The sequence below is a fragment of the Grampus griseus genome (genome assembly GCF_964374135.1).
Source record: "Grampus griseus genome assembly, chromosome: 17".
Taxonomy (NCBI): Eukaryota; Metazoa; Chordata; class Mammalia; order Artiodactyla; family Delphinidae; genus Grampus; species Grampus griseus.
In genome coordinates, this window is record NC_139011.1 from 20,081,935 (window position 1) to 20,104,567 (window position 22,633).

At 42.9% G+C, this 22,633-nt stretch overlaps 1 protein-coding gene and 2 pseudogenes across 3 annotated transcripts in view; 2 read left to right on the forward strand and 1 right to left on the reverse strand.

Moving 5' to 3' along the window:
• The window catches only part of LOC309835359 (zinc finger C2HC domain-containing protein 1A-like), a 30,475-nt pseudogene extending 12,005 nt beyond the window's left edge, over positions 1–18,470 (forward strand). Inside the window, exons 2-3 of the transcript in view lie at positions 13,238–13,320; positions 17,515–18,470. The product of the transcript in view is annotated as a zinc finger C2HC domain-containing protein 1A-like (transcript). The remainder of the gene's footprint in view (positions 1–13,237; positions 13,321–17,514) is intronic.
• Positions 1–22,633, forward strand: part of SAMD12 (sterile alpha motif domain containing 12) — a 399,280-nt gene that overhangs the window by 278,463 nt on the left and 98,184 nt on the right. The window lies entirely within an intron of this gene.
• LOC309835674 (tumor suppressor candidate 2-like) lies at positions 19,581–19,954 on the reverse strand (annotated as a pseudogene). The gene has a single exon. The product of its transcript is annotated as a tumor suppressor candidate 2-like (transcript).

Consider the following 22,633-nt stretch of genomic DNA (forward strand, 5'->3'; position numbering starts at 1 on the left):
TGAGGTTTCTGGCTGCGTGTAAATGGCTTTATTAGGTGACCTGCTTCAGCACTAAAGCTAGGCTTTTCCCTACTCCTGCTTCTCTTTAGATTTCTGAAAGGAGGAAGGTCAGAAGCTTGCTTTTATGTGAGACTTTTCCCCAGAAATAGGAAGAATGGCTAGAGCCATACACAGAGTGATATTAACAGTAGCGTGACTGTGAACAATGCGGAACATCATTGTCAAGCAGCACTGCATGTATTCACTTTCTTCAGAGGTAGTGTTCATGGCATTATGATTCCAGATGAGGACAGCAAGGCTCAGGGAGTTGAAATGACTTGTCCCTCTTGCTGAAGCTGATTTCAGAGTCCAGAGTCCACCCCCATCCACTCCACTGCAATGCCTGATGCTTCAAGTCTATAGTCTGCTCTAGTTGCAAGATACTTTGCCATTCAGTAATTATTTATTGAGCACCTATTATGTGCTGGACCAGGTGCGAAGGACACAAAAATGAACAAGGCGTACCTATGAAATGACAGTTGTGAAGAAGTGCCTGTGTGATGGTGTACAAAGGGGAACTGAGACTACAGGGTCAGGGAAAGGGTTTCGTAAGGGAGTGGCCAGTCATCTGAGCCCCAAATGATAAACAAGTGAATCAAGCAAAGAAGCGGGCAGAAGAGCAACACAATAGAGGTACAGCCTGTAGGAAGAGCCCAGAGTCTGGGAAGAACTTGGTAAACTGAAGAAATTAGCAGAAGGGCCTAGTGAGGCAGGCGGACAGTAGCCAAGGATGGAGAGCAACACACTTCGCAGGGCCGTGGTCAGGATTTTGGTTTTATTCTAAAAGTAAGGACAAGCCTCCGCAAGGTTTCAAGAAGAGGCGAGGCATCGTCATATCCATTGCTTTGTCTACTAAAAAGAGGGTAAAGAGAGCAAACCAGCTTATTTTAAGCCAAAATATAATCGGGAATGATTAACATATACTAATTATCTCCTATATTATTATAGACTTGTTTGTAAGTCTATATAGTTTCCATAAGGCTCTTTAAATGGATAAAAATATGTCGCTCTCACTCTACATATTGGAGATTAAAAGCAGATCTGGCGCACCTTAAAAGACATCTCTGGCATTCACAGCTTTTCAAGCTGAAGATCCGTCTTCTGAATAGGAGATGCCAGGATCTCGAAGCAGCCCAGGGACTCCACCACAGCCCACCCTCGCCAATCAGACAACAAAAGGTCAGGGCCAGGAACCCCCAAGACTTCTTCAGGGTGCTAAAGAAATGTACCACGTGGCAAAATGAATGGGCCTTTGTTTTAAATCAACATCTTGTGTTTATAAATCCTCACTCAAGATCTGTAAAGGGCCCATTCAGCAGATCTTTTAAAAATCAGAAAATTAATTTTAATATAACTTCACTTGATTGCCCGCCAACCTCTCCCTCCTTCCAGTGGCATTTACCCGTTGTTCTTCCATAAACTTGGAAATAACTCACTGCTCTCCAGAGTGAGGCTACCTGGAGTGGCGAATGGGGCCGTTCACACCTGTTTGTTGCATACCTGGGCCGTGGAGGTGCTACATCATATGCTTTGGAAATGGATGACAAAGATGAGCAAGCCAGGCTTTCTGCCCTCGAGAGGCCTCCAGTCTTAGGAGATGAGATCAGAGGATTGCAGTAGACTGTGATATACATGCTACCAAGATGGCTAACACACTCTGGGTTTTCAGAAGCAAAAGAGGAACGAGGAGAACTTGCAGTTACTCAGATCTCTGGCAGTAGAAATTATTTTTTAGGAGGTCATTTAAAAAATATATATTGAAAATCCATGCTTCTGAAAAATTGATTACATTAGAATTCTGGACTGTCCGTTCATGTATTCCCTACAAAATGCCCTTCACTGAGTCTGTCTTTTGAAGTGAATCTTCTCTGAACTAGCTGTGCATCTTTGGGGATCACCCGTGTGCATGTTTGCACGCCACTGCCTGCTTACTCTATGGAAGGGACCAAAATAGCTGTTGTCTAGTTGTTTTCATCTTTGATTTGCTTCACTGTAAATGGGATGTAAAACTGCCTATGGTAAGCTAATTAGACCTAAGCATTTATCTTCTGCTGCTAAATGGAATCACGTAGAAGGCATCTCCCCACCCCAGAAAAATGGAACATTTAACCACAATAACTATCTTACATTAGAGGAATCACCTTACTAACCTTTAGGACCTCGCTGCCGTAAGTTATCTGACTAGCCAGGGAAGCATGCAGGTCCTGCACAGTATCATTGTGTATTGTGTCTGATACTCGGTATAGAGCCCAGAGGCCTTAAAGCAGCAGCTCCTTTGTGAGAGGGCAGGTTGGGGATGGGAGGATGATTTCCACTAAATATCAATTCCAGTACAGATTTGTAACTTTTAAACTCCTCACAAACATGCATTCCTAAAAGAGGCTGAATTGGGTCTTGTACTTGGTGGCTGTCATCCTGCTAGAAATCGGAAGCAACACGAAGCATGCATTCATTCAGTCATCAGAAGAGAAGCAGAGGATGACCTGGGTATTGAAATACATAATGTTCCCCAAGCCATCCCCTAGCCTGGGTCCTGAGGTTTTGGTCTCTTTTAGGAGGTGACATTTCATTGCTTACTCCTCAGTTTATGGTAATTTTTTGCCAATCCAGGTCCAGGAATAATTGCTCCCAAATTCTTTATAAGAAAAACTCAGTTGTCATTTGCATTTTAGATGCCTGAAATGGATTGGCAGGCATTAGAGAGTTAATCCATCTTCTAGCTATGATTCATATATATATTCATATATATATATATTGCTTTTCATTCTCCAACTTGACACAGTGGAGCAGGGTGCTGTTATTGAGAAATTGAAGAGCAGATGTGATTAAATCAGATCACACATTTCATTCTCTCTTTAATTTCACCTCGCTCTTCGGCAGCTGAATCCATGCGCTACCCCCATGGAGTCAGCCAGCGCCATGCATTCTTAGCATGCCCAGCAGAGCAGGAGCAAAATGTTTCCAAAGTCAGCCACCCTGCTGGGCTCTCACTCGTCAAATCTGTGTTTGTCTCCAAATTATTCAGTATTGCTAGATCTGGTTTATTAATCCATTCATCTCCCTAGAGACTAAGATTTCTGGTTAATTTTCATCATTAATGCTCATTTTCAACTAAGAGGAGTTTCAAAACCTAAAGACTAGAATCAAGGATAAAGAAACAATTAGGGGACTTCCCTGGTGGCACAGTGGTTAAGAATCCGCCTGCCAATTCAGGGGACACGGGGTCCATCCCCGGTCTGAGAAGATTCCACGTGCCGCGGAGCATCTAAGTCCATGCGCCACAACTACTGTGCCTGCGCTCTAGAGCCTGCGAGCCACAACCACTGAAGCCCATGCGCCTAGAGCCCATGCTCCGCAACAAAGAGAAGCCACTGCAATGAGAAGCCTGCGCACTGCAATGAAGAGTAACCCCCGCTCGCTGCAACTAGAGAAAGCCCGCGGGCAGCAACAAAGACCCAGCACAGCCAAAAATAAGTAAATTAATTAATTAAAACCTTGAGGATATTTTAAAAAAGAAACAATTAGAAGTCTTCAGTCTCTCTCCTTAACCTTCCCTTCTTTCTTCTGTGACTTCCCCATCTCTCTCCCACCCACCCTTATTCCCTGCTTCTAGGAATAGGAGTTGGAAATGGCATTTATACATTTGCTTCGCAAGCATGTCCTAAGAAGCTACAGTTGTGGCATTCCCATTGCCATCGAGAAATGAAGGTGAAATAAGGAGGCATTTCTCAGATTACGGTTCAGTGTGCCTGACCCCTGCTGTTTAGCATCAGACAGTTCAGGACCAACAAAAATGAAGCAGTGTCCCAGCACTGAGAAGCGAGCAGTGGTCCTGTGGCATACCCAGCATGGCAATAAGGGCCATCATAGATGCAGTCTCTCTCTCTTGAGACTAGCTGTCCCTTCCCACCTGGGTGTACCTCTCTTCCTTTGCAACCAGAGTCCAATGACTATGACCAGTAATGGTCAACTGCATAGCATAATGTGGCTTAATTCATTGCACAAATACAGATGGAGTATACGCATGTTTGTATGTGCCAAGTGCTGCCCTAGGCAGTGATGAACAAACACCATCACTGCTATGACGAAGCTTTTGTCCTCTTCATGATCTGACCTCTGCTTACTTCTCCCTTCTCATCCATTCACCCTCAGTGTGCTCTATTAATGTCCAGTACAGTAGAGTAACCTACAGTCTCGTGAGCATCATTCATTATGGTCCATGTGTCTAGCAAACCTGGACCTCCTTTTACCCATTTGCCTGCCAAGCTTCCAGCCAAACATCAGGTCTCATTTCCTCCAGAAAATGGCCTCACCCTTCCTCTGAGCTCACCGAAATGTGTCTTCTTGTCTTTCATCCATACTTTAACCTTTTCAATGGTAGAGACTGTGTCAGTATGGTCCACATTCTCCCTGACACATAGTGGGCGCTCAAGAAACATTTGTGGAATTAATCACTGAATTCATTTTTATCCTTAAATAAGATCCATATATACTCATTTGCCCTTCATTTAATTTTTGTAAGACCCACAAGATAAGCTTTTAAAAGGAAGTAGAAAGATTGTGACATTTGTAACCTTATCACCCTAATTGTAGTGAGAATTAACACCTCTGTGTACTTTCTTACGAAAATCACCTCCTCTCCCTGTTATGCTTTTTAATAATAATGGAACCCCTTGGCAAAATTAAATTGGAACTGTTAGAAATATTAGGTGGTTCTTTGTTGGAATCACTTCTGGAGAATTACCAAACCCGTGCTTTCCTTACCAAGTACAAATTAAAATTTATTTTAAAAATAATAAGAAGAAACAGATTTACAACTATGAAAAATTGACATGCATGTAGATAAAAGTTCTAAGCCAATGGATAAAAATGAAAGAGTGTGTTTCGGTGGTGTGAATAAGGGTATATTTTCCTTGTTGCAAAATGTCCTTTAATATCTTATAATTATTTTTGATGGAACAAGTATTAAAAAGAAAAGCCATCTTCTTGAAAAAAGTACATATCCAGAAGGTTTTTGCTTTATTTGTGTGAGCTCAAGTGAATCAATTAAAAGCTTTCCCTGAGCAAACAAATATCTTTCCCATGCTTTTGTGTTGTATAGACTTTTTTTTTTAATCTCAGGCTTTTCATCAGCAAGATGTTCGTTTACTTGTTCAACAGGTAAACATTAAATATCTACTATAGGTCAGGCACTCTAATATGCACTTGTTTTCTCTGTATTAGTAAAATGATTTGCAGTATATACATGTATCAAATCATCACATCATATACCTTGAACTTACACAATGCTATGTGTCATCTGTATTTCAAAAAAGCTGGAAGAAAATATTGATGACAACAGATTTTTATAGAACTTTCTACCTCCCTAAACTCTTCCTTATACGTGAGAACTACTATCTTTCACAGTTCTATAAAGTAGGTAGGACATGTGTGTTAGAGAAACACTAGTTGCTGTAACAAATATATTCCAAAGAGTTAGTGGCTTAGTTCTCTCTTACTTAACAGTCCTAGCTGAAGATTGCAAGTCAGGAGGTGTTTCTGTTCCACACAGTCATTTAGGCGCCGAGGCTGGCAGCAGTTCTGCTGTCTTTAAGATACCATTTTTGATACCACTCCAGTCCTTTCCATTCCCACCTGGAAGTAAAGGGCCTTGAGCAAGAAACAGAGATGACAAATATCACTTGTGCTTACATTCTGTTGGCAAGAGCTTAATCACATAACCACACCAACCTCAAGGGTAGTTTGGAATTGTCATCTAGTCTTGTACTCAGAGTAAAGAGAAGAATGGATTTGGGGGCACAGCTAACAGTCTGTGCCACAGCAGATATTTTTAAATTGCCATTTGTTAGATGAAAAAACGAAGGGCCAAAGAGGTTGATGGGCTTAAAATCACCCAGTTAAGCATGAACTAACAGAACTAGCAATCTGGCTCCTCAATGCTAGATCAATATGCCTTTCATCACTTCACCTTGCCTCACATTAGAGTGACAGCAAAAGACCGGCTCGGTGAAAGAATTGCTCATGGCTGTCCTGTGCACCAACTTTGTGAACATGAAATGTCATAGCACAGCGCAGAATTTGGTATTCTTCTCTTGTTTAATTTGGTTCAGCCTTGACCAGAGATGGGATCTTCCTAGTGTTGGAAGAAAGACTAAATACTGCCTTATAAACACTTTAATGCAAGCAATATGTCTGGCTATCCACCAGCTCCAGGACAAGACAGAGAACAGACTAAAAAAAATACATGCCCACATCGAAAACTGAAGCTCAGTCCACAAGCATGAATATAGCTGGGGATCTCCTTTGTATCTTCAGTTACTCCCTGTCTGATGGCTCATTTAATGAGTATTTATGGAGAGCTTATTATGGGGTAGGGACAGGGGCTAGAGAGAGGATCAAGAGAGACACAACTCCAGCCATTATGGAGCTCATTATAGACAACAGCTAACCAAAACGGTTACAAATTGGGACAAAGGATGGTGAGAGACAGAGAAATGGTGGGAGTTCTATTTCAGAGATGGTTTCTGGAAAAGCATGTCTAAGGAGGTAACATTCAAACTGAATCCCAAAGGATAAGGAGTCAGTCATGCTGAGAACAGTGGGGAGAGCCTTCCAGACAGAAGACCAGTATATGCAGTGGTTCTGAGCAAGGAAGAATGTTACACGTTCAGAGAACTGAAGGTGTCTCTTTTGCCAAGGGATACTGAGTGAGTGGAAGGTGGTCAAGGTAATACTGGCCAAAGTGTTCTTATGTAACTCTCACAACAACCTGTGAGGTGGGTTACTATTCATCATCCCCATTTTACAGATAAGGAAACTGAGGTATAAAGAAGTTAAATGGTTAAATAACTAGCCTAATGGCACACAGCTAATAAACAGGGGGCCAGGATTTAAACTCAAGGAGTCTAGTTCCAGAGCCTGTCCCTACTTCACTGCATTATCCTGCCATACCACCAGAGCAAGACTTAAAACCTTCCACTCTATCATAAACAACATTTTTCTCGTTAAAACAAAAATACCTCTCTTCCCTTAGTAAAAGGCTCTTAACCTGAGGTCTCTGGATCCCTCCCTCCTCCAAGGGAACCTTGGCTAGAATTCAGCGGTGCTGATGAAGTTGGAGATATATAATATATATTATTTTTATGTGGAATAAATATTATATATGAAATATATTTCAATCAAAATTACACTTAATTTTATGCTGAATTCAATATACGAATTACACTTAATTTTATTTTTACTGAAATGTAACATTTCTTTCTACTATGACTGTAAGTACAAAAGCTCACTACTCTTAGCAGTTCTTGTGACTTTGTCACTAGAATCACAGGTAATTTTTAATCACATAACAGTTTGTTGAAGATACCTTGAAATATCATTTGCACTCATCACCACTTTCAAATTATGATAGTTATTATTCTTGCCAGTAAATCCTACCGTTTAATGCATCGATAAAGAAACACCTGTATACTTCTATCATGAAATTTTAAGAACTTTTGGTATGTGTTTTTTAATATAACTTGATTATTTTGTAATCTTACATATTTTCCCTTTTGCATTTAAAAACATTCTTGAGAAGGACCATAGGCTTCACCAGACTGCCGAAGGAGACTTTGGCACAAAAAAAGGGAAGGACCCCTTCCCCTGACCCTTTCTGTGTTTAAACTTTTGCCCTCCTTCCCTACGTAACTAGATTTCTAGAACAGTCCACACGGATTGTACTTTCTCACGTCTCATTTGTTCCACTGCTTTCTGGCTTTCGCACCCAACTTCTTTTCACAAGATGGTAACTCTAAGATCACTGGAGTCCTCTGAGGTTTAACAGATACTTTTCAGTATCTCTTTTCCCTGAAATCTGTAGAATTTTGCCACTGTTGATCTCATTTTTCTTCAGGGGACACTCTCTTGCTTCAGCTTCAGGAAAATCACCCTTTTCTTTTCCTTGCCTACTTTGCAAGTGCCTTTACTGACTACTCTGCTAATCGCTCCTCAGAAAATAATGTTCCTAATGTTCTTCTTGGGAAACCACATCTACTCCTAAGACATCAACTGCCCCTGATGATTCCAAGTCCAGCCGCTTCTTTTAAGCTTCATTTCTGAGTTCCCAGCTGTCCAAAGATAAGTTTCACCACCATATCCCAGAGGTACCTCAAACTCAGCACATCAAACATGAACTCCTCTATTGCCTCCACCACCAAACCTGCTTTTTTCTCCTGCATCTGCATTTTGTTTATGGACATCAGTCCCTTCTGATCACCCAAACTAAAACCCTTAGAGTTTCCCTCAATTGTTTCCCCTCACTCACTCCTACTTCTACTGAACCAATAGTTCCTATTGGTCCATTATTGAGGAAGTCAGGTTGATATAGCCCAAGGATGATGTGTACTACTGGGACATAAATAAATGTTCTAGGTATAAGTTTTATGAGTATATTAATTTATGACCCCCTTGAAAATTATGCTGTGGTTTTTATTTTATTGAGATATAATTGACATATAAGATTACATTAGTTTCAGGTATACAACATGAATAAATACATGTCTCTATTGTGAAATGATCACCAAAGTCTGGTTAACATCTATCACCACACATAGTTACAATTTTTTTCTCTTGTGATGAGAACTTTCAGGATTTGCTCTGTGACTTTTAACTATCTTTCCCGGGCCCACAACTTCTACCAGGAGTCTGATAGCTGAGTTATGACTTAAAATTCCAGTTTTAATGGTTCTCCTCTCTTTCCCAGTATGGAACGTGTTGAAGAAATAGGCCACATTCCTCTGCCCAGTGTCACATACAACTTCTTCCCTTGCTGGCTAGGGGTTTCTAACCTTTTTTCCAATGAGAACAGGATGAGGAAGCCATGGTGGTCGAGAAAGTTCTTACGTGACAAATACTGTCATAAGCCGACCCTTGCTCTCGAGGGTTGACAAGTGTTTACCCTTTGATGGTTCTTCTGAGGACACCGCCCTACCACCCCCGCTGATGGAAGTGACTCATCTGCATTCCTTTTGATGAGAGCAAATGCATCTGTGTCCTTCAATGAGTTTATGTTTCTTCACGCCACAGTAGTTCAGCAGCACATCAGCTTCTTGGCTTGAGTTGTGTTTTCCCTTTTTAAGTGTCCTCTTGGAGGAGATCTTAGCTCCTCCACACCAGCTCTTTCGCTCAGGATGGCCCAGATCTGATCCAGGGGAAATGCTGATACAGTCCTTGCACAGGCAAATGAGGGCAGACTGTCTCTAACATTAAAATCTTTCGTTTAGTCTGCCAGCAGAGCAGTTAGCACGCCGAAGGTTCTGGCTCTTTACCTATCTCACTTTGTCCCGCAAGCTCCTAGAGACATATGTCAAGTTGTTTGAAAGTTCCTTGAAGCCTCCTCTCTAGACTTAGAATCAGAAAGCAGCCCCTCCTTTCTCTCCCCCCAAGCAAAGAGAGGCAAATTAGAATGTCAGGGACTCGTGCCCATCTTTTTTTTATAGAAAAACTCCTTCTAAAACTTTTTGATTGAAGTATACATATAGAAAAGACCATATACATAAACTGTGTACAGCTCACTGAATTTTCAAAAATTGAACACACCCATGAAACTAATACCCAGATCAAGAAATAAAACATGACTTGTATTGCCAGAAGCCTTCCCTATGCTCCCTTCCAGTGGCTACCCCCGTCCAAGGGGTAACACAATTCTCAATTCTAATGGTAAAGAATAGCGTCATCTGTTTTTGTTCATCATATAAATAGAATCATTCATTATGTACTCTGTGTGTGTGACTCCTTCATTCAACATTATACGTGTGGATGATTCATCCAGATTGTTGTCTGCAGTTTTAGATGGTTTATTCTCATTTCTCTCAATTGGTCAACATGTGAACATATCACAATTTATTTCTGCATTCTGCAGTTCATGAGTATTTGGGTAGTTTCCAGTTTGCAGCTACTCTGTAAAAAGTTCTGTTCTAGATTATATCAGACATATTCGGGTGAACAAAACTATACATTTCCATTGGTACGTATTAGGAGTGGATTTGCTGAGTAGGGTAGGGTAGACTGTATTAGTTTGCTAGGGCTACCATAACAAGGTACCAAATACTGGCTGGCTTAAACAACAGCACTTATTTTCTCACAGTTCTGAAGCTAGAAGTCTGAGATCAAGGTGTCAGTAGTGTTGGTTTCTTCTGAGACCTCCTTCATGGCTTGGAGATGTCTGTCTTTTCCCTGTATTCTCTCACGGGCTTCCTTTTGTATGTCGCTGTCCAAATTTTCTCTCCTTATAAGGATACCAGTCATAATAGATTAGGGCCCACCCTAATGACCTCATTTTAACTGAATTACCTCTTTAAGATCCCATCTCCAAATATGGTCACATTCCGACGTACTAAGGGTTAGGACTTCAGCGTTTGAATTTAGGGGTGGGGAATACAATTCAGTCTGTACATATATGTTCAGCCTTAGTAGATTCTTCCAGTGTCTCAAAGTGGTTTTAATAATAAACCCTCCTTCCAGGAGTCTATAAGAGTTCTGGTTGTTCCATATCCTCACCAACACTTGATATTTTGTTTTAAAGAAATCTTTAGGCATATGCTCCCAACCTTTATGTGCTCTTGGTATGACTGAGGGGTTAAGATAATGAAACTGGCTTCGCACCTCTTTTGCAAAACTTGTGTTGCATGTGCGAGGCTCGTGGCATCTCCCTTTGGGATGTGGTGTCTGTCATCCTCACAGAAAACTTCATTCTCAGACCATGTTAACTAGATCTAGAATTTTTGCTTGCTTGTTTTTACATCCTTAGGTAGAAAGGTAAGTTGGCAATGCCAGTGCCTTCATTTAATTTTTGAAATTTGACTCTCTCCCACACCTGCCCCAGCATTTTGAGAGTAACTCACACCAAAAAGGAGATGTTACCGGAAATCTCTAAGAAGTTAGATCTCTTGATTCTGATGTTGGGACCGCAGCTCTCAGGGTGAACCCTGATAATAATAGCTCTCAGGGGATGTTGACTCACCTGGAGATGTCTTCCAGCCCCAAGAGCAGTGGCTGTTCATTTGGGGCTGCAGCAATTTTCCCTTGCTCAGACCCTCTCCCATAGCTGGGCCATGCACGTTTGCTTTTGCGCCATCATCTCCAATGGGAGACTTCTGGAAGGACTTTTCCTAACCTTCTGATGACATTTAACGTACACTGAGGTTCATTGCAAAATAACTATTTAAAAACATTTATCCAAATTCCCGAGGTGACACACCCAGTGAGAATCAGAGCTCGGTTCAAAGGCTGTGCTAATGTCAAAACTCCTGCTCTTCCTTAACTGGATTCACAGATGGACACAGAATTAGTGCAGGGAAACTTAGTTACCTTAGCTTGGTATTAAATGAAGTAATAATATTCCCATATTACTACTAAGGAATCTTAAGTTTTCTTGATTTGACTGAACCAAATTGGTAGGACACAACCACAGAAAGAAGTTAAAATTTGCAACCAATTATTATCACACAGATCTCAAAACTGTAATTGGCCCTTTATCAAGAGCCACCGGTACAAAACCATTAATGGAGGAATTTAAGAGATTTCCTTCCTGTTGCATGTCTGCTGTGGATTTAAGGGAGATATTTTCTGTCATAAACATCTATACCCCCAACTAGAAATTTATGTAGAACATAAATCACTTTACGCCCCTGTATTGACATATTAGTTCAAAACACTATTGGCATGCGGGTGAGAGAGCAGCAGGGAGGAAAATTAGATGATCTGCTGGTAATCTGCTAATTTACAAGTTGAGAGAGGGTATTCTGGCTTGACACCACTTATATTTCTCCACGTGGCCAAGCACAAAACAGCAGCTGAGGTGGTGGTTATGGAATTCCTCCAAGATGGAAATGTGAGACCAGCCCTTCTCTCCTCCTTTTCTGCAGGTACTGACCTGCAGAGACTCTGTTGGCACCTGGAAAGTGCCTTATGTTTATCAAGAAATTAATGAATTTATTCTCTTTTTTTAATAGAAATGATGTTATATTAGAACTATTTGGGATAGCAGACAAGATGGATAATAAGTGATTTCAAAGAGCAGCATGGCTCCTCCAGGCCGAAGGCAGTGGCTGGGGGTAGAGGTGAAGTAGAAAGATCAACTTACCTTTTTAAGGAACATCTCTAGCAACCTCATCTATTGCATTTTTTTGCTAAGTCTGAAATATTTACCCCTGGTGTATATGATTTGATGGAAAGAACAAATGCTCAAATTCATAAAGAGTTTCACTCCTGACACTAATTTAGTATTCTTGGTTTGGAATGTGGCTTAATTTTTACTACTATATGAATGAATACACTACACACGTGTGTGTGTATGTATACATATAAAGAAAGGAAGGGGTTTCCCTGGTGGCGCAGTGGTTGAGAGTCCACCTGCCAGTGCAGGGGACATGGGTTCGTGCCCCGGTCCGGGAAGATCCCACATGCCGCGGAGCGGCTGGGCCCGTGAGCCATGGCCGCTGAGCCTGCGCGTCCAGAGCCTGTGCTCCGCAGCGGGAGAGGCCACAACAGTGAGAGGCCTGCGTACCGCAAAAAAAAAAAAAAAAATGAGGATTTATTAAAGCGTGGGTGAGTTGGGTGGATGTCCCACAATTGGTTTAACTTTATAGTCAATGAAGGATATGTGGCTTGTTTCCAGTCTTGGGCTATTGCAAATATCGATAAAGCTGCCATGAACATTAGTGTACAGACTTCTGCACGAATAAACGTTTTCATTTTTCTGGGACAAACATCCAATAGCTTTCTTTTTTAAAAGAACATTGGTTCTCAAAAATTAAATAAATAACAAGAATTAAATGAGTTAATAGTTAGAGAATATTTAGCACATTGTTGGACTAGTAAAGTGCTTATTCATGTCAACATGCAGTAAAATTTTTCTACTATGTAAACAGGCACTATTCTAGACACAGGGGGTACAAAGATAAAAAGATACAGACCCTGCCCTCAACAAACTCACTCATCCTAATTAGACAGAAAGAGAGGAAGGGTACCAGTTATCAGCCTTAGGCTGGAAGAGGCAAGAAGATGGAATAGTTACAGGAACTCAGAAGGGGACAGTCATGTGGCAAGAGCCACTGACAAGAGCTGTGGCCTTTGGTCAAAGGATGCAACCCTGGAGACCCGCAGTGAGGGCAGCTGGGGAATCAATACCCTGAACTCCTCTCCTCCCTCCCCCTAGTCTTCTCCCGGCACTTCCCATTGGCAGGACCCAACCCAACTGGAAGCCAGAGGGCAGAGGGCCCTGTGATGCCGTCCGTGCAGGTCAGTGTCTAGGAGTACGGAGCATGACGGGGAAGGGTGCAGAGCAAACCTAGAGGAATCAGTAGACTAGATCCAACCCACACACGCACACCCAGCTTTGAATCCACTGTTTAACTTTAGGCAAGTTGCTTAATTTCTCTGCACCTCGGGTTGCTCACTGCAAAACAAGTGTCATAATGATAGTTATGCAGGTTATCGGAGCATAAACTAGATGATGTCTCGAAAATGCCTGACAGAGCTCCTGGAACGTGGCAGGCATCATTGAATGTGCTCCAGCCCCACCCCCAGCTGATGACAGTTCTCTGCACTTGTGGCTGTTTTATAGTCTTCATGTATTTCCCAGGAGCATGGTCTCTCCTAGTGTGGTCCCTAGACCATGTGCTTTAGAGACACCTGGGGTCCTTTTCATCACGCAGGTTCATGGCCCCCACCCCAGTCCAACTGAATCATGAGCAGAAGGATGGGAATCTTCATTTTGGATAAGTTTCCCCAAGTGATTTTCATGCACGATGAAGTTTGGGAACCACCGTCCTAGAAGTCCATATTTCTAACTGACGCCCACTTGGGTGAAGTAGAGGTGAGATTTATCTGTACCTGGCAGCCGTCAGGTATAGTTCCAGCCCATCAGCTCTGGAAAGAGGGCTCTGAGACCAGGACACTAACGGTCTGTCTTGCAGTGGTAGGCCATGCTGATTCTCCATTTTGCTGGCTTTATTAATACCCAAGGAACAATGTTCCCAGATTTTTAATTAAAAATTCTCTAACATCCAGACTCTAATCATTTTCTAGGTTGGATGTGGGCTTGGTTAGTAGCTGTCTCTGACCCCTACCTTTCAGAGAAAATTTAATAAGCAGAGCAGAAGCTGTTAAAGGGAATAAAAAGCTTTGTGGTTGAGAACAGGTCAATTCTGAGTATAAACAGGAAGAGGCCAAAACTCAGAATAAGACCAGAGGATCTAGGACCTTGCTTTAGTTTGTTAAGGAAAAGTATAAGGAAATTAATCAGCAGTCCAGGACAGACACTGAGCTCATGGCTTGGGTCTTGAATTGGTTAGATCTCAGATTGGCTGGGATAGATTGGAAAGAGCAGGAGCTTAGACAAGAGAGAATTTTATTTGCTTCTCATGTAAAACTGGAGACGGGCAGAGCAGGCCTGGGATGGCGGTTTTTCTCCACAAAGTTCTTGAGGACTCAGGCTTCTCCGGCTTTTGGTCCTGCTCTCCCCCAAATGTGGCCCACGTCCTCACGTTCCAGGATGGAATGCCAGTTGTCACATCCATGTTCCAAACCGCAGGAAAGGGGGAAGAAGGTACAAAGAGTATGGAGCAGTGACTTCTAAAGAAGGTTTAGAATCTGCCACACAACACATCTGATTACATCAGTTTGGCCAGAACTCATGCACATGGCTGCACCAAACTACAGGTCTAGCTTGGAAACAATATACTACCAAATGGATGATACATTGAGGACAGCTAAGAGTCACTGCCATCGGTTCTGCATCCTGAGAAACTTTGGACCTTCTTTTCCCAATGGAATGGTTATCATTCAGGTTCCATACAGAAACCCAGAAACCGTTCCTGGTATATTTCGAAGAGAAAACTTAAGACAGTTTGCAGCACAAGTGCAAAAATGAGACAACCCAGAGGTTAACAGCAGTGGGAAGCTTCTACCTTCCCTGGGGCTGGAGGGATAAATGAAGAGACAGAGTTTAGAAGTCAGGGTTGGTTGGCAGAACTTGGAACCCCAGTCGGCCATTCCAGTGGGAGCTAGAGCCAGGAGATGCAGTCCCTGCCCTAGATGCCACCAGTAGCAAAGTGATCCAGGAAGAAATATGCTGGCCTTTCCCTTCTTCTGCCCCTCAGTCTCTTTCTAGTGCCTTACACTGGCTAGAACTGCCTGGAAGCCAGAGGGCAGGGACGTCTGGGAAATGTAGTTTCATGCAAACAGAGTAGGCAAAGAAGAGGAAAGTATGGATCTGAAAGCAAACAGGTGACTAGAGCAGCACCAAGTCCAAGTTGTGGACCAGGATAAATGACTAATAATTGATACCTGGCTAGACATTTTTTCTGGATGAAAATTTTGCAAAACAAAAGTGTCCTTCTGTTGAAAGCAGGAACTGAAACAGATCTTAGTACATCAGTGTTCACAACAGCGTTGTTCACAATTGCCAAGAAGTGGAAACAACCTAAATGTGCCACAACAGGTGAATGGGTAAACAGAATGTGGTATATACATAAAACTGGATATTATTTAGTCATAAAAAGGGATGAATTTCTGATACATGCTACAACCTGGATGAACCTTGAAAACATTATACCAAGTGACATAAGCCATACACAAACGAACAAATACTGTTTTATTCCACTTATATGAGGTACCTAGAATAGGCAAATTCACGGTGACAAAAAGTAGATGTTACCTGGAGCTGGGAGTTGGAGGACAATGGAGAGTTCTTGTTTAATGGGTACAAAGTTCAGTTTCTGGGTTACCTGTTAACAAGGAGGGGGGTCAGGGTGGTCAGGATATACTCGACTGTGTCTAAAACAGCTCGGAAATGTCATCAACAAGCACTGAAGATGGTTGTTGACTTTTGCACCCAGGAAGGTTATTGGCTGCTCAGTAAAGGCTGTTTCTGTGAATGGAAGGAGACTCTACACTGAAATGGGATGAGCAGAACAGTCCTTTCTGCATTTCTCCATTTGCTGGCTCAACAGAAGCAGTAAATAAACCCTATTCCCAGAACTATGCTGATAACATTGATGGTGGCGGCACACAAATTAGGAGGTAAACAAAAAGCCGTGTAAATTTCAAGCTCCATTAGAAACACAGGCAGAAAAAAAAAAAAAATTAACATCTGCCAAATAGAAAAGGTCAAAATTGGAAGGGAAAGAAACTTTCTTTTTGAGATCCTAAGAAGGTACTGCCAACGTCAAAGACATGAGAGGATTCTGTTTCCTCGTTGACTTTGTGAATCATAGAATTCTTGTAAAAACCCTCTTGTCAGTATCTCCTCGAATCAGATATATGGGGTGATGGAGGATGAGCTGCACGTTCTCTCTCCTGGAAAAGGAAACCATACAGCGTTTGGAGTAGAGCCACAAGATTCCATTCCAGAGCTGTCTTCTATTTTGTCCCTTACATGTAACTTTCTTTTTAAGAATCTCCAATAATATTTATGGCTTTGGCATAATGCATACGTAGTTTTCTTTTGAAGACTTCACAATATAAGTTGTCTCTGACATGGAATTGGCATAATAGTCTTGTGTAAAAGACCTCGGGCCCTTTAATCTGTTCGTAAAATGTGTTGCATGCCCCAGATCAAGTCCAGGAAATGCACACATGTCTTTCTTTTAGTTGCTTGTGTTGAGGGGGATGATGCACAAAAGAAAACAGATATTCCTCATAAGTTCTTTGTTATGTCGTGGCAGTGCGCATTCTGGGTCTTTGATGATGGATGAGCCTTCATTTGTAAATTTAATGCCATATGTATTAACTTAGTTTCCTTCCAGGCATTTTGTATTAGTGAGCATCACATATGGCTTTATAACGCTCCCATACCAGATGCCTGGTTGTTCTTTGATTCAATATATGCAGGAAGAAAAGATGTAAAAGATGTATGGTTATGTATACCGTAACTTTGTGGCTAGGTAATCGGTCAGAAGATCCATCCTACCTGGTGGCAAGGGACTGACCTCGTTGACGTCTCAGGCTTCTGTCTCTAGATGTTACGATCCTGTGGCATATTTTCCCAGAGGTATTAAATTTGAAGAGTCACTCACTAGATGCAGTCAAATCCACCCTCCCTCCCCCAAAACCAAACAGGTATTTTGAAGTATGCATCCATGTACACATATACACATTTCAGGAACAACAGAGTTCTCTTTGAGAATGGAAATATAGTCATTGATAAATTACATTACTGAACTCCAGGCATTAGTTACAGTGGAAAGTGAGAAATTGTAGGAAACTTTTAAAATCAGCATGGATTATGGCTTGAATTTAATTGTGTTGCTCAGGGCACTATGCAGGCTATCACTTGATTATATTCAATTTATCTCTTTATATACCACCACTTACTCTCCAAATGTTTCATCTATGCTCATTGTGTTTTCTCCAGCTCTCTCATAAGCTCTTTGAGATCAGAGCTCATGTTACACAGTAGAGACTCAATAAATACATTATAAATAAATAAAGGAGGCTACGGCCAGAGCTGGGTGGCGGCGCTGGGTGCTACCGGAGGAGTCTGGCGGAGCCCGAGGCGGTGGCGCTATGGAGTCACTGGAATGGAAGTGTCCAAGTTGGAGAACTGTTACCTTGCAAGATTTGTGGAAGGGCATCCTTTCCAGTGGCATTAAAAAAAACATGGACCTATTTGCCAGAAAACTGCCTCTAAAAAACAGAAGACTTTTGATTCAAACAGACAAAGAGCTGAAGGGACGGATATTCCAACAGTAAAGCCTCTTAAACCCAGGCCTGAACCACCAAAGGAGCCATCTAATTGGAGAAGAAAGCATGAAGAGTTCATTGCCACCATAAGAGCAGCTAAAGGCCTCGGTCAGGCCCTTAAAGAGGGTGGCAAACTTCCTCCCCTCCTCCACCTTTTTATGATCCTGATTACATTCAGTGTCCATATTGCCAGAGGAGATTTAATGAAAATGCAGCTGATAGACATATAAATTTCTGTAAAGAACAGGCAGTGCATATTAGTAATACAGGCACATTTTCTACTGATACCAAGGGAAACTCGACTTCTCGGACACAGTGTAAGGCACCTGCACTTAAAAAGTCCAGTTCTCTAACCGCCTCATCAGGATCTTCACGATTACCACAGCCAAGTGGCACTAGCAAAACGGTTGTAGGTGTTCCTTCGGGTAAAGTGTCTTCAGTTAGCAGCTCTTTGGGAAACAAACTTCGGACCTTGTCTTCCTCCCATAAAGGGATAGCAGCCCCTCGCGTAGGTAACGTGAACAAGTTAGGCCCTCCACTCCGAACTGAAAGACATGTGCAGAGGTTGCGTGACAGTGATGCAAAATCAGACAGTGCCCTCAAAAGACATGAGTTATTACCCATTTAGAAATCCTGCCTCAAGTGTGCTCGCAAGCAAAAGAAAAACATATACTGAGAGCTACATGGCCAGGGTCTACAAGTAATTTTATTGAAAAAATAACACAACAGCCTTCCTCGATTGAGGGCTACCCTTCCCCAAGCCATTTCTCACACGCTTAAAACACAGAGCTTGCACGGTAAGGAATTCTTTTTAAAAGTCATTTCTCTGTAGAAATCACACTCTGCCCCAATATCACAGACTAGACTGTTTACAAGCGTTCACATTTTAAGTATTCCTTTATGATTGTTCTCTCCTTTCTGTCCCTACCCAGGGGCTCCAGTACTTTTCTCTTACTGATCCTGAAGGGATGGGTATGCTGTAGGGCAAGGGGTGGTGGGCTCCTGAGAGCTACTGGCAGCAGCCCTAGGGTGCTGTCCCTACCACAGGGTGGCAGATGTGTAAGGGCAAGGGGGGTTGGACACGGTAGGTGGGATGCGGCAACGCCCCCGTAGGCACAGGCATCCAGAGCCCTTCCTGGTCACCATCCTGTGCCCTCTCAGTTGGGGTGGGGGCCAACAGCTAGTTACAGTGGGGAGGGATGAGCCCAGCCCGGGGAAGAGGGAGAAGCCTCCCACACCTATTAACAGCCGGCAAACTGTCCATCCATCTGGGGGGTGGGGGGGAAACAGACGGGCAGGTAGGCAGGAAGAATCAGGCTTGTTCTGCCCCCAGCTTCGATCCAACACAGGAGGAACTGAGGTAGCAAACGGCTGAAATGCTCCAAGGAGAAGGAAAGGAAGTTCCCACTGTGTACAGCTCCCACACCCTGGGGCTGGAAGAAGGCAGACCTTGCTTGTAAAGCGCTGTAGCCTCCAGCAGCGCTGGGCCCGGGGCAAGCTTGCAAGAAAGCAGGCCAGGCAAGGGCACAGGAGCCAGGCATTCCTGACCAGCACATGCCCTGCCATGCTCCTCGGGGGGATTGCTGGGGAAGGGCGACTGGGAACTCCGCCGTCAGCCCTAGCGGCCACCGGCCAACTCCTGTCCACATACAAACCAACACCCAACCGGCCCTGCTCACCGTTGAAGGTTCCAGGCCAGGGGAGTTTATTCAGGGTTGTGGGCCCAGCCTAGGTTCCTCGATGGAAGCCACACCTGGAGCCTGGGGGGGTTCTTGCTGGGACCAGGGGGTGTTTATAGCTGCCACCCCCCAGGTTCACACCTCATAGAGGATCGCAGGGAAATCCACGTGGATGCGAGGGGAGATCCAGCTTCCGATGCCCTGAGGAATCAGGTTCTCATGCACCCGCCTCCGCTTGGCCTGCTTCTGCCCGTTCTTGGTGACGACTGTCTCCTCATAGAGCTCGTGAGCCATATCCCCATCCTCGGCATAGAACATGGAGCCGCGGCGGCGTGTGACTCCGAAGCGGAGCACGACCAAAGCTTGCTCAGCGACAGCCGCCTCCGTGCCGCCGAGGCGAAGGGCCGCAGGCCGCGAGCTTTGCGGCCGCCGGCGCGGCCCCACGGCCGCTTCGCTCTCACAGGGCCGTCGGCGCCGCCTTCCGCAGGCTCCGCTGTCTCCCACAACATTTTTTTTTTATGAAAGAAGAAAAGCAAAGACGAGAATTAAAAGATACAGTGGAAAAAGGAATGGGGTTAGTCCACAAAATGTGTGTCATGAGACCCTGTAGATGGACTCGCCCCGGGCCACAAAGTGGAGTTTGAACTTTGTTGTAGGAGCCAAAGTACAGAGAGGATAGGAGTAGTTACTTGATTCATGATGTCTAAAACAGAGAAATGTATCACCTTCTCTGTGAAAGTACAACTGGTTCTGAGGCCTCAAAAGTTCTCCTTTGATTTCTCATAAGGAGACCCAGGATAACTTGTGAACTTCTTAATTAACATCCCTACTGAATCCATACTAAATATGGCAATGGACTTCATAGGGTGTTTTTTTTTTAAGATGCCCTCGATGCAGGCCTATAACGTGACATCCTGTGCCCCACCAAAACCAGTTGTGATGTGGGTGTGTTATGTGTAGCTATATATGTTGTCTGCTTTTGTTGTAAGCATGTAACATGTACGTATTCATTATTCAGATTTAATCCAGGGATAGAGAGATTTTCAAGTATCTAAGATGCTAGCTCTCCGTCCTGGTTGCCCCTTAGAAAGAAGCATCTGTGGAGCTTTCTAAAAGTGAACACGTCAGGGTCCCTCCTTGAGATTTTGATTTCTTTAGTTTGGAGAGTGGGATCTGGGCATCTGCCATTTGGAAAGTTTTAAGAGTGATGCCTATGCATAACATGAGGATCATAAAGGAATTGGTGAATTGCTGTCTTTTCAGCTAGATTCTTTAATAAATAATGTTTGTCTCAAAAATAAATAAAAATTAAAATAAATCAATAAAGGAGCAAAGGACTAGATGAACGTGGCTACATATTCAAGATGCCACCATTTACATTACAAGATGTGACCTGGGAAATTTAACAACTGAAGATGTTCCCACTTCTTCCTTGGAGGTCATTCATTTTCCCCTCCTCTGGCTTCCATGAATAATATAGATGTTTAATTTTTCCCCCTTTGGTCCTTTGCCCTTTGAATCCACCCCAGCAAAAACGCTCAACTCTATGGCACTAGAAAATGTTGTGACGAGCTTTACCATGTTCCAACAGTTGTGTATTTATATACTTATTTTATTCTTGGCCTTCGTTTGAGCTTTTAAAAATTTTCTTAGTTTCCACTGTCATTTTCTACATGTGTTGTCTCTGCCTTCTTTTTGACAGCTAAGGTACCTTGTTTTTTTCATAAATTTTATTTATTTATTTTTGGCTGCGTTGCGTCTTCGTTGCTGCCCGCGGGCTTTCTCTAGTTGCGGTGAGTGGGGTCTACTCTTTGTTGTGGTGCGTGTGCTTCTCATTGTGGTGGCTTCTCTTGTTGCAGAGCAGGGCTCTAGGCACGCGGGCTTCAGTCGTTGTGGCACAACGGCTCAGTAGTTGTGGCTCACAGGCTCTAGAGTTCAGGCTCAGTAGTTGTGGCACACGGGCCTAGTTGCTCCGCGGCGTGTGGGATCTTCCTGGACCAGGGATCAAACCCATGTCCCCTGCATTGGCAGGCAGATTCTTAACCTCTGTGACACCAGAGAAGTCCCTAAGGTACCTATTTTAAATGAGATGCTCCTAAAATACAGGTCAAGGACTCCCTACCTGTAGAAAAACTCTCTAAGGATAACATAAGGAACTAGTGACAATGGTTATGTCCAGGCAGTGTAGAAACGTGGAGGAGAGTGTTTCCTTTTCATTCAGTAACCATCTGTTTGAATCATTTTTGTCCATGAGCGTGCATTGCTTTTATAATTTATAAACTGGTTAAAAGATAAAATATCTATACTCATCATGGCAATTCTAGCAGGTCTTAAAGTTTTAATGAAATATGAATGCAGTTAGTTTATGCATATGTTTATTCTAAACAAATGAACAATCTTATTGTTCTAAGATACCACACTTAATGAATCCAGTATTCCACCTTTTGAAGCATCTTATAGGTATCTGAGATTAAATACTGGTCAGTGATTCATACTGGGGTACGTTTATGGGTGGAAGATGACTGAGCTGCTTTTGTATCTGTAGCTTTCCGCTTTGAATGACACACCCCCAGTGAGCATTTTAATAACACAGGAAGTGTTTCCGTCAGTGGGTCAAGAGAACCACTTCCATCACAGCTTTCCGTATTTTTGTTCATTTTCTTCACTCGTGGCAGTGTCCACACTTGGAACCTGTTTCGCGTGCTAAGCGTCCTCCACCTCGACTACAGCTTTTTGCTAATTCTTCACCTCCCATGGTCCCACCACATTTCTCTCTTTGCATTTCCAAACTTTCTCTTCAAGGTTTTCATGTCATTTTGGTCCCAGGGTTTCATTCCCATGTCAGTCTATCTGATCCTGCCTCTAATTTGTCATTAGCATTTCTACTCTGGCTTGTTTGTTTTGAGTTTCTGCAAATAGTTCAGCCATTGTCAGGCATGTTTTAACCTTCAAGTAAATAAATGTCTGCCAAGAAGTGCATAAAGTTATTTGACTCCATAAAAGAATACTCACAAACACATGCTGTTCTTCATAAGCATTCTGTGTTACTGTATTAAGTTGATAATTGGTAAGATATGTTTAAATTTGCACATTGTAGAAACTGTAAGTTTAATTCCCAGCAGAGTAAGTGTATAAATGCTCAGAGTCATACACGATTCTATGGAGATGCACTGTTTATCTGTAATCTG